We start from the raw sequence: 6,512 nt of genomic DNA, 5'->3' as shown, positions 1-6,512 counted from the left end.
TCAAATAAACTTCCCGTTACAGATTATTTTAATATGTCACATTAACTTCCTGCTATGGTAAGATTAACTTCTCACATATACATTTCTACAGCCAGCTTGTTCATTCATATTAACTATAAGTTACACTAAGCTTTATCTATCATATAAACCTTCCGCTACACTTAACTTTAATCGTCATATAAGCGTCCCACTACATTAAGCAAAATCTGTCACATAAACTCCAGCTACATTAAGCTTAATCTGTCACGTAAAATTCCCAGTAAGCTGAATCCGTCCCATAGATGTCCAGCTACATTAAGCTTAATTTGTCACATACACGGCAAGCTACTGTTAGCTAAATCTGTCACGTAAATGGCCGCTACAGCAAGCTAAATCTGTCACATTAACGCCCGCTACAGTAAGCTTAATCTGTCGCATAAACTTTCCACTATAGTAAGCTGTATATGTCCCATAGACGTCCCGCTATATTTAACTTAATCTGTCACAAAAACGACCCGCTACAGTAAGCTTAATCTGTCACATAAACGGTCCGCGACAGTAAGCTTAATCTGTCATTTCAACTTTCTACTATAGTTATCTGAATCCGTCCAAAATTAAATTCGTGTAAATTCAATCAGTCCGTCTAAATTTACATGAAAATTTATACCGAGCAATTAAAATTCTGCCACCCCAGTTTAGTTTCAACTTTGTGTTATTGGATCTAGTACTGTATTCGTGTAAGCCTATCCATATAACATGTGTTTTTTTAAATTAACATTAAGTCCAGAATATTAAGAAAATGTATGGATGTATCTTAGGTTACATTCAAAGAAGCTTCTGAATCATCTTATAATTATAGAGAAGTTTCATTACCAAACTGAGATACTTTATATAATAAAGAATTATTTAATTTCCATAAACCTTTCCCATGTTCAATATTTAGTAAATCAATTTTAAGAATTATGATAGAATGGTCAAATCTATACCTTGCATCTATATCACAACCTCTGACATATGGTGATACATCTTCAGCTATAAGGAAAATACCCAATCTGGCTTGTTGAATTGGATTTGTGCGTCGCTAGTAAACCTACTGCAATTACCAATAATTTCCTGAAATGAATCAAAAAGACGTTTTTGATCAATAAAATTCAACAATATAGGTCTAGATTTTTTCTTATTATTTATATCTATTGATATCTCATTCTATATCTTGTATATGATTGAGATATTTGGCATAGAAATAGCAACGTGACATTTTATGTTATGCAATATATAGAAGATATTTGTTTGTTTGTGTGTAAGATGAAATTTCATTTCATCGAGTGGGCTTTAAAAACAGTATTCTCACGAGTGGCACGAGTGAGAATACTGTTTTTAAAGTTCACGAGATGAAATAAAATTACATCTTACACAACAAACAGACAATTTTTCTTTTTATTTTATGCTTAAAAACAAGTTAAAACGAAATTTCCATAATTTTAACGTTAATATTAAAATTTGTTTCCCCCATTGAGAGCCCCATTTAGACGGAATTTCACATTAAAACAAAAAGTCTTGAGCTGAAAAATAAGTCCGCCAATCAAGGTTAAATGACGGTGATATTTATTCATTTTATTTGAAAAAATATGAATGATCGCTTGTTTTAATAATAAAAACAAACAATTTTTGAAGGAGAAAAAGTCCAACCATCCATCCATATTTCTGTTACTTACTGCGAATTTATATTCGACCTGGCTTTGAAAAATGTAAGCGGCAGCCATTTTTTAAAGTTGTGTATTTCATGGGTAGAAAATAATTATGTAAGATTCAGAGGGATATTATTTGGATTTGTTAGTCATACACCTTTTTAAAAGAAAGAAATCTTATTTGAGGATTGTAACAGACAAAAAATAAGTGTTGACAGATGTGAAAACATTCAGAAAAGCAGCTATGAAAATGGAAAACTTGGAAGCTTGCTAAGGAACGCTGTCGCTGGGTTGTTTTACTTATTCTACGAGTGATGGCTGTCAATGCTTTTCAATTTTTCATAAAGCATACGGCAGTTATTGCTCGTAGGATACTTTAATATGCCCAAATGTCATCAAAAGCAGTTTTGCATGGGGAAGGAATGTATTTTTCAGACTGTAAAAACGAAACAAAAAAATTTAGGGACGAAATTTGATGATTGGAATATGAATGAATAGAAGTAAGTTTTCTCTCTTTATTACTTTTGACATTTAAGTTATTTATCTATTTCAGCTTTGCTATTTATTTTAACAGCCTGACATTGTCAGAATTGTCAGTTAAAATAAAATTGAGGTACCACATGGGGAAAATCTTAAAAAAGTAGTTTCGTCATTGAAAAAAGTGAAATTATATTTTGATAAGAAATTGAAAAGAAAGCCCACTGCTTAAATTTACATTTCAACTCATCCAGTCAACAGAAGAAATATATATATAGGTAAGTAATATCTAATTGTTCTTCCTGTAAGATCCAATATGCCTCATAAATACAAAGATTTTTATTACTTAGAAACTTTGCCACATAGTTGAACTATCTGTTCCCCTCTTATCTTTTGGCAATTGGTATAATATTATAAAAACAATTATAGTGAATTAGTATTTTGTATGGAAATACTATTTTGTTAACATTTTGCTACCTATATTACACATAACAGAACGTTCATTGCTACATTCTTTAGTTTCAAGACATCTTATAAGCTGTTAATCCATTTATGAAACATGAGTATTACATGTAAATATTAGATGCATGCTTGGCACTTCAAGTCTTTATTACTTTGTAATTTTGTAATTATTTTTATTTATACTAACATTATTTTAAAGAACTTTGTAAGACAAAATGTTTCATGTCCTTTATAACGTGAACAGATTTTCTGGTATTATAAGAACTAGGCCCTTAAATATATTCATGGAAGAGACGACCCACTATAGTAAATATGTAAGCTGATAATAAACTGTTATCAGCAGTACGTGCATAATTTGTTACGAATTTAACGTTTGCCCTAGATGAACAATGGTAATACAGACATTAAGTTGGTCTTTCAGGAAGATATTAATGTTAGGAGAGAGCACAGGTCATTCAAATACTTGAATTTGTATTCACTCATATATTTTTGGTCAACTTCAGTGTTATTATATTTCTCTTGTCCATCGGAATCATTGATTCCATCACTTTTAAATTTGAATATTTAGTACCACTCAAACCGGTTCTAACGAAAGTAAGAAATGATGCATTTTTTCATTATCCCTCTATCAAACTGAGTCTGTACTTTTCATGTACTTTTGTTGCCAATAATACTTCCGAGGGATCACCCTCCTTTCAGATTTTGGTAATAATAGGTCAAACAGTGGCATAAGAATTGTTTCTTAATGTTTAACAGGTATTTTTCTTACTCTTTCGTTAGATAATACTATTTCTTTGAAGATGATTATAATCACATTGAATAATTATCCCAAGGTGTTTTTGTAATGCCTAAAACTAATTCTTTACCATAAGTATATCATACATTGACGTATTTAAATGTCTGTTTAAGGTTTTAACGTATATGATTGTCTCTTCAAGGTTTACTTGTGTTTGTGACATTACTAGCGACGTTTGCATGCGATACGTCTGGATCTGGAGGTTAAGATATGTGTTCATTCTTATGAAAAATATACTTGAAACATTCGTTTTATGTATACAACTTAGTTAATAATAAATTTATCAAATATTGATTACATATCTATGTATCCCTGAAATGTAAGCGTGTTGTTAAATTTTTGAATCTTTATAAACGTGTCAAAGTAACTTAAAAGAAATTAATTTAAACATTGTCCAAAATCTAAATTTAAACTGAACTATTATTTACTTAATGCTACATTTTTCCTATTCGAGTTTAAATGTTACAATTAAAGAACATCTTGCCATGATTGTTTTCAATTTTATAGTTTATTACCCAGAAGGTATTAAAAAACTTATAATTATCACTTTTTGATCTATGAAATTTATCATTAACCTCTTGAAATATATTTGTAATTCAATTCAACAAGACAACAAGCAAACATATGAGCATAACGTCACTAAAATGTGTGATCTATGTTGACATGATACACATATGTTTGCTAAAATTTGACATACTGAGTAATACTGATATTTTAAATAAATGTACATATTTGATATGGAATTTGTTATTTGTTCCTGGACATTTAAGCACAGCATGACAATGAAACATTTTGTTGCAGATGACTCTATGTCAGCTAACAAACGATTTCTGCTGGATGGATATGCTGTACCTTGCAAGTTACTTCTTTATATATTTCTTAAAAAAAACACACTTTTCATTCATTTGTAATTGATAAATAATAGCAATCAAATATAATATCATTTATATTTTCTAAACATTATCATTATGAACGAAAACATGCTATTTCGCACTAAAGGTTGAAATAGGTGTGGAAACGCGATTTTAAAGCTCTCACGAAATTTGAAAATTTGGATATATAAAGTGTTTTAAATTGATGGAATTTTATACCAGAAGGTAGAATATGTTAAGCTCCATATACATGAGTGTGATATTTGGAAATTTATGACAAAGTAGACAAGTAATTAACTATTTTCTTGTGATCAATGCACACTCATATATTTATGTGACGTCACGGTGGATGTTAAGAAATTAGTCTATATGTGATTGCACGTCAAAAGTAGTTATTTCTCGTAAAAAGTGTTCACTTTTGGCTAAATTTTAACAGTAAACTAGCAAATCTTTGTATAATATCTATATAGCGTCGTCGGAAAACGTCTGTAGTCATTTAGTTTTAATCTGGAAACAATGTATACTAATTTTCCTCAAACCGAATTGACTCCAGTGGAGATTAAAAGTTCAATGTTAAAGCGGCTATTTCAAACAAAACTTAAACAGCCAAAACGGTGTTAATAATTGGTCTTTGATATTCCAAGAAACAGATATTTCTCAAAAAATATAAATTGGGTCAAAATTAAAAAGGAACCCAAAAAAAAACCCCAAAAAAAAAAAACCCATATTTAAACCCCAAAAAAAAAATGCAAAAAGGAAGGTTAAACAAAGAAAAATCCCCCAGGAAAATTTAAGGTACGTTTTGAAAAAAAATTTAAAAAAATTTAAAAAAAAAGAACCCCGGAAAAAATAAATAAAAGAAAAAAAAACCCCGATCAACAAAGTTTAAAATAAAAAGAAATCTTTTTAAAAGATATGATCTTTCCAAGGGGTTTTAAAAGAAAAAAAAAAAATTTGAGTTGGCTTAAAAACAAAAATTTAAAAAAAATTTTTAAAAATTTAAAAAAAATTTTTTAAAAATTAAAAAAATTTTTTAAAAAAGGGATTAAACCAACTTAAAAACTATTTTTTGCACGATAATTTATAGTTTTAAAATGCATTGTCTTAAAAAATATTAAAAACTTTGGGAAAAACCTTTCACTCCGAAAACAAAAAGTTTAAAAAAAACCCCCAAAAAAAAAGATCCATAATTAACCCGGGTTTCCAAAATTAAAGAGCCCCCAAAAAAAATCAAAAAAAAACCCCAATAAATTTTAAAAAAAAGTCAAAGGGCATTTTCTTTGAAAAAATTATTTCAAAATTTTTCTAAAAAAAATAGTTTGGGTTTTTTACGAAAAAAACAGGCCCCCCAATTTAACCACTTAAAAAAAGGGAAATTTAAAATCAAGAAATAAAGAAAAATTTATGTTATAAATTTTTGCCCCGAAGAAATGGGGGAAATAGACATTTTAAAAAACCCATTTTTTGGAATTTGTCAAAAAATAAAAAACCTTTAAATTAAAATTTTAAAATTTGACCCAAACTTTAAAATAAATTTTTAAAAAACTTTGTTTTTAATATAGAAAAATAGGAATCTTTTTTTTTCGAAAAAACCTAAAAGTTAGGTTTTAAAAAAAAAGAAAAAAATTTGGCAATGTACAACAATTCTTTTTTAGGAAAAAAAAATCAAAAAAAAGAAATTTTTGGAAATTTTATTGGGAATGTGCAATGAAAAATTAAATTTATAAAATTTTTTAAAATTTAAAAACCCCAAAAAAACTTTTAAAAAAAATTAAAAATTTTTAAAAACTTAAACTTTTTTAATTAAAATTTTCTTAAAAAAAATTTTTAAAAAAATTTAAATAACAAAATTTTAAAAAATTTTAAAAGGGGGAAAAGTTGGGGGGCATTCTAAAAAAACCATATTAATAGGGTAAAAACCTTTTTTTCAGTCAAAAATTTTAAATTTTTTGGATTTTTTTTTTAATTTTTTTTAAAAGGTTTAATAATTCCAAAAAAAAAAAAAAAAGAAATTGGTTTTTTGGGCAAAACCCTATGCAACATATTAAAAATTTTTTATGAAAAATTATATTATTATGTTTTAAAATCCCAAATGAAAAAACCCTGAAAATTAAAAAAATTTTTTTAAATAAAAATTTTGATTTAAAATTTAATTTACAAAAAAAAATTAAAAATTGTCTTAAATTTTTGGAGAAAACATCTTTCCCCCTTTTTACCCAAAATTTTATGCTAAAAATT

This window comes from Ruditapes philippinarum, unplaced genomic scaffold (assembly GCF_026571515.1).
Source record: "Ruditapes philippinarum isolate M1 unplaced genomic scaffold, ASM2657151v2 ctg2951_1_1_1_1, whole genome shotgun sequence".
Lineage (NCBI taxonomy): Eukaryota > Metazoa > Mollusca > Bivalvia > Venerida > Veneridae > Ruditapes > Ruditapes philippinarum.
Note: the sequence above shows the minus strand (reverse complement) of the source record.